This window comes from Oncorhynchus mykiss, chromosome 12 (genome assembly GCF_057628025.1).
Source record: "Oncorhynchus mykiss isolate SJ-2025 chromosome 12, ASM5762802v1, whole genome shotgun sequence".
NCBI lineage: Eukaryota > Metazoa > Chordata > Actinopteri > Salmoniformes > Salmonidae > Oncorhynchus > Oncorhynchus mykiss.
Window position 1 is genome coordinate 88201488 of NC_143033.1, and position 12063 is coordinate 88213550.

Consider the following 12063-nt stretch of genomic DNA (forward strand, 5'->3'; position numbering starts at 1 on the left):
AAGGTCGCAAAGTTCAAGGGGGCCGAATACTTTCGCAAGGCATTGTACTTTGATGACACAGAAACAGGTTGTAGAAATACTCAAGTCATTATGTTATAAGTAATTTTAAGTTGTTCCTGGGTCAATGTTGTTAAATTCCATTACAGAGCATCTCAAGATGACCTCATACCAGGTAAAATGTAGGGATATATCAAAGCCTCCTGTGATTGTCCCTTCCAGTGAAGAGGAAGGAGCTCATGTAAATCTCTCCAGTCCTTTATCTTGATTAATGTCTGTGTTGGAGGCTGTTTCTGCAGAGGACTGTCTCAACTACCTTTAGAGGACTTAACAAATCACCATGTTTCCTACCACAGGAGTATTCTTACTGACAGTCCATTGTCGTGTCTTTGGCTATGCCGGATTAAGTGATATGACATGCTATTCTATAAAATCCTTTTTCTGTAATTAATATTACCTGATTGAGCTAATCATGTAAATGTAATTAACTAGAAAGTCGGGGCACCACAAAATAATATTTATAGAGCTGTTATCTTCCGAATAAACTCTTAAAGACCTAGTAATATTTTACATCAATAGCAGTCAATATTAATCGTCACCTTATTTCAGTCTCATCTGAAAGTTGTAAATTCTTCACAAACCCTGGCTAACAAGTTGAATCAGCAATATAAAATTGGGTTTAATTATTTATTTACTAAATACCTAACTAATCACACAGAATTACATATACACAGAATTAATCATACATTGATTACAAATTATGTCATAAAGGAAATGTCCCTAGCGGACGGAACAGATATGACAGCTGGTTACACAAAGAAAGGGGGTTTGGGTTGAGTGAAAGAGCGGGAAGACTTGAGGAACAAAGGGAGAAGCTGTGTCTCTATCGGGCCGTAGGCAGCTACTCTATCGTAAATACAGAATCTTACGCATTCTAAATTACTGCCCATTTGGAAAAGGAAAATGCAATAACTATTTACTCTGAGCTGCGCTTCGGTAGGTTGGTGGTAGATGGAAGGCCGTGTTGCCCAACAGAGTCCTTTGTTCTTTGAAGATTTTTCCTTGGTGGTGAACGGGAAATGTTGCAGTGTCGTTGTTGTGTGGTAGATGGGATACTCTGTCCGTCCTTTCCTAGCCCACGTTTACAGCAGCTGTTGCTAACTCAACGGCTAGGATGTCTCACTTCTTTAGTGAGTAAGAGTTCAAGGTTTAAACCATTCACAACCAAAGCTCACGCTGAGGTTGGCTTAGTTCTGTAGTTGAAATGTTAGTCCATTTCAACGTATGGACCGTCGTCCTATCGTCCTCGGAAGAGGAGGTAATATTTTCATTAAGGGCTTATATAGTGGAGGGAGAAGGGTGTGTTTCATAGTTTATAACCCATGTCTCTTCACAGGGGTGGGCCACTGATTGAGCAGAGCCCTATCCTTATGAAAACCCAAATCTCTCATTTGGAAGCTAAAATTACATTTAATCTTTTCACAAATGATTGTATATTTAATCAATTGAATTGCACAACAATTCCATGTGAATCAAATAACTATAATGTGTAGACTTTCCCAGATACAGTTTATGTCATCCTGTCATCCGTCATAATGTCTCAGATGACAACCGAACTGGCATCATATTCATTAAGTACCAACGCATATTTTCAACTGGTTCTATTACCGAAATATTGTTCCTTTCCCTCCACTTGTTTGATGTTCCCAGACTCTCTATGTTTAACAAAGGCTATTCAAGAGTCCCTCTGTAGAGTCAAGCGAGAGGGAAGGGAGAAAGGTATTTATGGGGGGGGGGGGGGGTCATAAACCTTACCCACAGGCCAACGTCATGACACTATCTAACAGGTGAGGATAATAACAATGTTTATCAAATTAATGTCAATCAGGTTTTATTTACTTCAACATGATCTCTACTTTCTATTTCCACAGGTGTCCATGGTCAGACAATGACTGAGTCTGGACCAATGGTTAAAAAAACCTGGAGAATCCCACAAACTGACCTGTACAGCCTCTGGGTTCACATTCAGTAGATACCATACGGCTTGGATGGAATTTGGACTTGTTGCCTTTATACACACTGGTGGTTCGAGTCCATTCTATTCTCAGTCAGTCCAGGGTAGATTCACCATCTCTAGAGATGACTCCAGCAGTAAGCTGTACCTACAGATGAACAGCCTGAAGAGTGAGGACACAGCAGTGTATTACTGGGCCCAGTATATTGAGAGAGAGTGGTGAGAGAGCTGTTCAAAAAAAGACTTCCCCATTCAGCACAAGCAGCATCAATACCCTCAGATTGTTGTTTAATGACAATGTTCACAAGCACATCCATGGAAATACGTTTTAAAGGCCGGCATACTGAACAATGATTTAACAATGATCATAATTTCAATCCATTTTTTCAACATATTAGGATTACCAACAATGCAATAAACTATCCATGTCATTTGTGTCCCATAATTGAGACCTTTTCTAAACCCCACCATTTTTCACTAACATTGGCAGTTATTTTCTCCCTGTTTCACTATCTCATGCAAATATCACTTGTCACTAGTCTTCTCTCACTCTCTCCACCTCTATATAAATAGTCTCTCATTGTGTGTTCCACGGAACATCCCTCTGAGTCCTGGAGAGTAGAGAAGTGCATCTTCCACCAGTTCAGCTTCAACACAAACCATGTTCCCTGAAACTCTGCTGCTGCTACTGGCAGCTTCCTCCTGTGAGTCTTTGAATCTGGGGGAAATAATACATTAATGAAAACGTAATTAGACTGATGTGATTTGACACCATTTGGAGCTTGTAATTATCTCTTCCTTACTTCTCTTCCCACAGGTGTACACTGTGAAGAACTCACTCAGCCAGCCTCTATGACTGTCCAGCCAGGTCAACCACTGACCATCTCCTGTAAGGTCTCATATTCTGTTGCTAGCTATTGGACAGCTTGGATCCGACAACCTGCAGGGAAAGGACTGGAGTGGATTGGGCAAATATATACTGGAAACACAATCTACAAGGATTCACTGAAAAACAAGTTCAGCCTCACTTTAGACTCCTCTAACAAGATAGTGACTTTAACAGGACAGAACCTGCAGACTGAAGACACAGCTGTGTATTATTGTGCCCGAGACTCACAGTGATACAAACCAGGGACAGACATGCACAAAAACTCACTCATTCCTTAAACAGTTGGAGTTACATGTATCAATCAGGTGTGATATTTAAAAAAAAACATGTATTTATTTATTTCACCTTTATTTAACCAGGTAGAACAGTTCTCATTTACAACTGCGACTTGGCCAAGATAAAGCAAAGCAGTGTGACACAAACAACAACACAGATATTACACTTCTTAACAAGTAAAATCCCACCCATGGAATGATTAATTTAGTTTATACTACATGGTTATCTTTGAAAGGGTGTTAGAGATAATATCTATGCTCAATATACAGTATAGCTCCAACCTTCTCCATAATATAATATATAATCACAAGCTCCAACCTCACAAGTTACAAACTGTGGACCCTCTAATTAAGATGACATGATAAGAGCTCCAGTATGCCGGCCTCTACAGTATAACCCCTCTCCCCTTTCCCCTCCATCAATGAAAACCAACCCTCTGGTCCAATACTAATTTCACCTATCCCCTCTCTTCTTTTCACCTCCTTTACCTCTCCCTATAAAACAACTCTGTATTAGTATGTCCCTCTGTGTCCTGGAGAGTAGAGAAGAGCAAAACCCACCAGTTCACCTTCAACACAAACCATGTTCCCTCCATCTCTATTGCTGTAGCTAGCCTCCAATACTGACCAGCCAGGTCAACTACTGACCAGCTCATGTAAGGTTTCATACGCTGTTACTAGCTCTAGTACAAATTGGATTTGCCAGCCTGTAGGGAAAACACTGGAGTGGATTGGATGTACTGTATCAATAATGAAGCATAACTTATAAATATGAACAAGTTCAGCATCACTGGTGCCACTTCCAGCAACACATTGTTTTTAAAAGGACAGACTCTGCAGACTGAGGACACAGCTGTGTATTATTGTGCTCGCCTCCAGAGTGATACAAACCACCAAAATTCCCCCACCCCTTAAACAGTAGGAGTTTTATGTATCTCCCAGAGGGGGCAATATTAACCTTCTTAACTTCTTATGGCTGGGGGGCAGTATTGAGTAGCTTGGATGAATAAGTTGCCCAAAGTAAATGGCCTGCTCCTCCGTCTCAGTTGCTAATATATGCATATTATTATTAGTATTGGATAGAAAACTCAAAAGTTTCTAAAACTGTTTGAATGATGTCTGTGACTATAACATAACTCATATGTCAAGCAGAATCCTGAGGAGAAATCAAAACAGGAAGTGAGAAATCTGAGCTTTGTATGTATTCACTGCAGTGATATTAATGATGTTGCACTGCCTAGGGGTTCCACTAGATGTCACCCATCTATAGAAATTTGAATGAGACCTCTGCTGTGTTGTGGGAGTGAATGAGAGCAGAATCATTCCTGTGTCTGGCAGTCAGACATTTTCTGATCACACGCATTTTTCATGGCATCCACTTGCGTTCCATTGCTCATGAAGACACAAAAGAATACTCCGGTTGGGACTTTATTGAAGCTCTATGTTAAAAACATCCTGATGATTGATTCTGTACTTAGTTTGAAATGTTTCTTCGACCTGTAATATAACTTTTTGAAGTTTGTCCGACGTAACGCTGAGCATTTGAATGAGCATTTGGATATGCATTTGGATATGTATACCAAACGGGCTAACAAAATAAGGTATTTGGACATAAATAACGGACATTATCGAACAAAACAAACATTTATTGTGGACCTGGGATTCCTGGAGTGCTTTCTGATGTAGATCATCAAAGGTAAGGGAATATTTATCATGGTCATTTCTTGTCAATTACTTCCGGCGCCGACAGAGATGGCCACCTCGCTTCACGTTCCTAGGAAACTATGCAGTATTTTGTTTTTTACGTGTTATTTCTTACATTGGTACCCCAGGTCATCTTAGGTTTCATTACATACAGTCGGGAAAAACTACTGAATATAAGAGCAACGTCAACTCACCATCATTACGACCAGGAATATGACTTTCGCAAAGCGGATCCTGTGTTCTGCCTTCCACCCAGGACAACGGAACGGATCCCAGCCGGCGACCCAAAGCAACGACGTCCTAAAAGAGGCAAAAGAAGCGGTCTTCTGGTCAAGCTCCGGAGACGGGCACATCGAGCACCACTCCCTAGCATACTACTCGCCAAAGTCCAGTCTCTTGACAACAAGGTTGATGAAATCCGAGCAAGGGTAGCATTCCAGAGAGACATCAGAGACTGTAACGTTCTTTGGTTCACAGAAACTTGGCTCACTCGAGAGACGCTAACGGATTCGGTGCAGCCAGCTGGTTTCTTCACGCATCGCGCCGACAGAAACAACCATCTTTCTGGTAAGAAGAGGGGCGGGGGGGGGGGGGTATGCCTTATGATTAACGAGACGTGGTGTGATCATAACAACATACAGGAACTCAAGTCCTTCTGTTCACCTGACTTAGAATTCCTCACAATCAAATGTCGACCGCATTATCTACCAAGGGAATTCTCTTCGATTATAATCACAGCCGTATATATTTCCCCCCAAGCAGACACATCGATGGCCCTGAACAAACTTTATTTGACTCTTTGCAAACTGGAAACCACATATCCTGAGGCTGCATTCATTGTAGCTGGGGATTTTAACAAGGCTAATCTGAAAACAAGACTCCCTAAATTGTATCAGCATATCGATTGCGCAACCAGGGCTGGTAAAAACCCTGGATCATTGTTCTTCTAACTTCTGCGACGCATACAAGGCCCTCCCCCGCCCTCCTTTCGGAAAAGCTGACCACGACTCCATTTTGATGCTCCCTGCCTACAGACAGAAACTAAAACAAGAAGCTCCCGCGCTCAGGTCTGTTCAACGCTGGTCCGACCAATCTGATTACACGCTTCAAGACTGCTTCGATCACGTGGATTGGGATATGTTCCACATTGCATCCAACAACAACATTGACGAATATGCTGATTCGGTGACCGAGTTCATTAGAAAGTGCATTGACGATGTCGTTCCCATAGCAACGATTAAAACATTCCCAAACCAGAAACCGTAGATTGATGGCAGCATTCGTGTGAAACTGAAAGCGCGAACCACTGCTTTTAACCAGGGCAAGGTGACCGGAAAAATGACTGAATACAAACAGTGTAGCTATTCCCTCCGCAAGGCAATCAAACAAGCTAAGCGTCAGTATAGAGACGAAGTAGAGTCGCAATTCAACGGCTCAGACACAAGAGGTATGTGGCAGGGTCTACAGTCAATCACGGATTACAAAAAGAAAACCAGCCCCGTCACGGACCAGGATTTCTTGCTCCCAGATAGACTAAATAACTTTTTTGCCCGCTTTGAGGACAATACAGTGCCACTGACATGGCCCGCAACCAAAACCTGCGGACTCTCCATCACTGCAGCCGACGTGAGTGAAACATTTAAACGTGTTAACCCTCGCAAGGCTGCAGGCCCAGACGGCATCCCCAGCCGTGTCCACAGAGCATGCGGAGACCAGCTGGCTGGTGTGTTTACGGACATATTCAATCAATCCTTATCCCAGTCTGCTGTTCCCACATGCTTCAAGAGGGCCACCATTGTCCCTGTTCCCAAGAAAGCTAAGGTAACTGAGCTAAACGACTACTGCCCCGTAGCACTCACTTCCGTCATCATGAAGTGCTTTGAGAGACTAGTCAAGGACCATATCACCTCCACCCTACCTGACACCCTAGACCCACTCCAATTTGCTTACCGCCCAAATAGGTCCACAGACAACGCAATTGCAAACACACACTGCACACTGCCCTAACCCATCTGGACAAGAGGAATACCTACGTGAGAATAATGTCAATCGTCTACAGCTCAGCATTTAACACCATAGTACCCTCCAAACTCGTCATCAAGCTCGAGACCCTGGGTCTCGACCCCGCCCTGTGCCACTGGGTACTGGATTTCCTGACGGCCTACCCCTAGGTGGTGAGGGTAGGTAACAACATCTCCACCCCGCTGATCCTCAACACTGGGGCCCCACAAGGGTGCGTTCTGAGCCCTCTCCTGTACTCCCTGTTCACCCACGACTGCGTGGCCATGCACGCCTCCAACTCAATCATCAAGTTTGCGGACGAGACTACAGTGGTAGGCTTGATTACCAACAACAACGAGACGGCCTACAGGGAGGAGGTGAGGGCCCTCGGAGTGTGGTGTCGGGAAAATAACCTCACACTCAACGTCAACAAAACAAAGGAGATGATTGTGGACTTCATGAAACAGCAGAGGGAGCACGCCCCTATCCACATCGATGGGACAGTAGTGGAGAGGGTAGTAAGTTTTAAGTTCCTCGGCGTACACATCACGGACAAACTGAATTGGTCCACCCACACAGACAGCGTCGTGAAGAAGGCGCAGCAGCGCCTCTTCAACCTCAGGAGGCTGAAGAAATTTGGCTTGTCACCAAAAGCATAAACTTCTACAGATGCACAATCGAGAACATCCTGTCGGGCTGTATCACCGCCTGGTATGGCAACTGCTCCGCCCGCAACCGTAAGGCTCTCCAGAGGGTAGTGAGGTCTGCACAACGCATCACCGGGGCAAACTACCTGCCCTCCAGGACACCTACATCCCCCGACAGGAAAGATCATCAAGGACAAAAACCACCCGAGCCACTGCCTGTTCACCCAGCTATCATCCAGAAGGAGAGGTCAGTACAGGTGCATCAAAGCAGGGACCGGGAGACTGAAAAACAGCTTCTATCTCAAGGCCATCAGACTGTTAAACAGCCTCCACTAACATTGAGTGGCTGCTGCCAACACACTGACTCAACTCCAGCCACTTTAATAATGGGAATTGATGGAAATATATGTAACATATATCACCAGCCACTTTTAACAATGCTACTTAATATAATGTTTACATACCCTACATTACTCATCTCATATGTATATGTATATACTGTACTCTATATCATCTACTGCATCTTTATGTAATACATGTATCACTAGCCACTTTAACTATGCCACTTTGTTTACATACCCTACATTACACATCTCATATGTATATACTGTACTCGATACCATCTACTGCATCTTGCCTATACCGTTCTGTACCATCACTCATTCATATATCTTTATGTACATATTCTTTATCCCTTTACACTTGTATAAAGGTATAAGGTAGTAATTTTGGATTGTTAGATTAGATTACTCGTTGGCTATTACTGCATTGTCGGAACTAGAAGCACAAGCATTTCGCTACACTCGCATTAACATCTGCTAACCATGTGTATGTGACAAATACATTTGATTTGATTTGATTTATGTTGATGTCAACATGGCGGCTATTGTGACAAATTTTTCTGAGCGCCGTCTCAGATTATTGCATGGCTGGCTTATTCCGTAAAGTTTTTTTGAAATCAGACACAGAGGTTGCATTTAAAGAACTTATGAACGAGAATAGTGTGTTTTTTACTATTAAATTGTGGCATTGTAACGGCTTTCTTCTGGTGAAGGAGAGGATGACCAAAGCACAGCGTGGTAAGTGTCCATAATGCTTTTAATAAAGACAAATGAACACCTGAACAAAAACAATAAACGATAACGTGAAATATACAAAAACCGAAAAGACAAACACACACACGGAAACAAACACCCACAAGCCAAAAGTGAAACCCAGGCTACCTAAGTATGATTCTCAATCAGAGACAACTAACGACATCTGCCTCTGATTGAGAACCATACTAGGCCGAAACAGAAACCAAACATAGAAAAACAAACACAGACTGCCCACCCCAACTCACGTCCTGACCATACTAAATAAAGACAAAACAAAGGAAATAAAGGTCAGAACGTGACAGGCATGGGTTGTTCAATGACAGACTTGTATTTGTTAAAAATCACTTGATGGTTTCATTTCAGAGAGACAAATAATCATTATTTTCTGCAAAATTCTATATATCCGTATAAATCTTTGTTAGCTGCATGTGTGACATAACTCCATCAGTCCTATTTACAGTATAATTTACAAAATTATACCTTTTTAAACATTGTATTAAAATAATGTTTTTTTTATCAATTACTATATTTGAGTTTAACCACAATATTGTTGTATTATTTGTTATGTCTTTTCAGCTGGATTTAACTGAAATTGCAAACAACTTTCTAAGGCTTGTTTAAAAAATCCAAAATCCAGTGTAACCAGCTCAGGGGTAGTCCAGACCCAGCACAAGCCAGTGTAACTGACTCTCCCGGTCTGTTCACCACTGGCTCAGAGGAGGTGAGTGACTGCCCCTGAACAGCTGAAAAACAGACAGAGAGTTTAGATGTCTATCACCCACCAGCCAATTAGCACAGCTCCTCTCCTGTTTCCTACACTGGAAAGATATAACTCACCTGAGATGAGAGCCAGGAGGAACATACATTATAGAACTCTTATTGTGGGATGGATCTAAAATTCTGTAAAAGTAGAAGCACAGACTGGGAGTGGTCGTTGTGACTGAGGGAGATGGTCTGTGGAGGGCAGTTATATCAGACTATTGAAATGGGAGGAGACCTTGGATCTATGTGAATAGAAACACATTTGTGTCTCTATGGTGTTAAATGTTTCTCACCGTAGATCTAGTGGTCTAAAATACTACGTAAATTGGTACTGTTGAGAAAGGTTTTGGTGAAGACTCAAGGTGTTCATGTAATAGTGACAAAGCCACTTATTGTGCCGGTGTATCAATAAGAAGTTTTGGGGCCTTGAAACGCGCTATATACTGTGCATTCGGAAAGTATTCAGACCCCTTGACTTTTTCCACAATTTGTTACGTTACAGCCTTATTCTAAAATGTATTAAATGATTGTTTTCACTCAACAATCTATGTACAGTACCCCATAATGACAAAGCGAAAACAGATATTTATCAAATTTAAAAACATAAATACCTTCCTTCATTATCTCCCCTCCCTGTCCTTTATTCTGCTTGATGAATTTCAGATTTTACATATAGGATGTTCAGACTAGATGTGTTTTATAGTTTCTACAATGCTGAACACAAAAACAAGAACATTTCCCTATGTGGAACAATACAAGTTCTATTGAATTAGATATATCTCTTACTGCTAAACCCTCTTGTGAATCTATGGGGAGTTCCCATAAGGACCTATAATTGGATCCATTACTGTTTTTAGTTTTAGTATATTTCTGTTTGCTGATCACATTAAAACTTCTTATGGCTGCAGGGGCAGTATTGAGTAGCTTGGATGAAAGGTGCCCAGAGGTGCCCAGAGTAAACTGCCTGCTCAGTCCCAGTTGCTAATATATGCATGATTAGATTTGGATAAGAAACACTCTGAAGTTTCTAAAACTGTTTGAATGATTTCTGTGAGTATAACAGAACTCATATGGCAGTCAAAAACCTGAGAAGAACTCCAAACAGGAAGTGGGAAATCTGAGGTTGGTCCATTTTCAACCCAGCCCCTATTGAATACACAGTGGGATATTGGTAATGTTGCACTTCCTAAGGCTTCCACTAGATGTCAACCGTCTTTAGAAACTTGTTTGAGGATTCTACTGTGAAGTGGGACCGAATGAGAAGGGAATGAGTAAGGTCTGCCATGAGCTGACCATGCTCTGACCATGCGCGTTCACATGAGAGTATCTCTGTTCCATCGCACTTCTGAAGACAATGGAATTATCCGTTTGGAACATTATTGACGTTTTATGTTAAAAACATCCTAAAGATTGATTCCATACATCGTTTGACATGTTTCTACAGACAGGAATGGAACTTTTTGACATTTCATCTGCAACTAGGGAACGCGTTTCATGACTTTTGGATTTGTTTACCAAACGTGCTAACAAAAGTAGCTCTTTGGACAAAAATGATGGACATCATCGAACTAAATTAAACATTAAATGTGGAACTGGGATTCCTGGGAGTGCATTCTGATGAAGATCATCAAAGGTAAGTTAATATTTATAATGCTATTTATGACTTCTGTTGACTACCCAATATGGCGGATATCTTTTTGGCTGCTTTGTTGTTTGAAAACTGTACTCAGATTATTGCATGGTTTGCTTTTTCCGTAAAGTTGTTTTGAAATCTCTACACAGCGGTTGCATTAAGGAAAGTGTATCTATATTTCCATGTCTAACAATTGTATTTTCATCGACATTTATAATGAGTATTTCTGTAAAATTATGTTGCTCTCTGCACTATAACCGGATGTTTTTGAAACAAGTGAACGTAATGCGCCAATGTATACTGAGATTTTTTTATATAAATATGCACTCGAACAAAACATGTATGTATTGTGTAACATGAAGTCCTATGAGTGTCATCTGATGAAGATCATCAAAGGTTAGTGATTAATTTTATCTCTATTTGTGCTTTTTGTGACTCCTCTCTTTGGCTGGAAAAATGGCTGAATTTTTCTGTGACTTGGTGGTGACCTAACATAATTGTTTGTGGTGCTTTCGCTGTAAAGCGTGTTTGAAATCGTACACTTTGCTGGGATTAACAACAAGATTACCTTTAAAATGGTATAAGATGTTTGAGGAATTTTAATTATGAGATTTCTGTTGTTTGAATATGGCGCTCTGCACTTTCACTGGCTGTTGTCATATCGATCCCGGTAACGGGATTGCAGCCCTAAGAAGTTTAATTTAATTCTGTATATAAAAATACTCAAAATGTAATTGCTAACATGAACTAAATTCTGTAAAGTTGGCCTTGAGTTCATGTAATTTATGTGCTTTTCACTGTTGTAATGTATGTGGATTATTTTGTGGGGATAATACTGATATCAGTGTTTTTTCCATTACTTTTGAGTCCTTCTGCTCTCTCATAAAGGATGTGTCTGAACAACAGTGTCACGCCCTGACCTTAGAGAGCCTTTTTATTCTCTATTTGGTTAGGTCAGGGTGTGACTTGGGTGGGCAAATCTATGTTTCTATTTTTTTGTTGGCCTTGTATGGTTCCCAATCAGAGGCAGCTGTTTATCGTTGT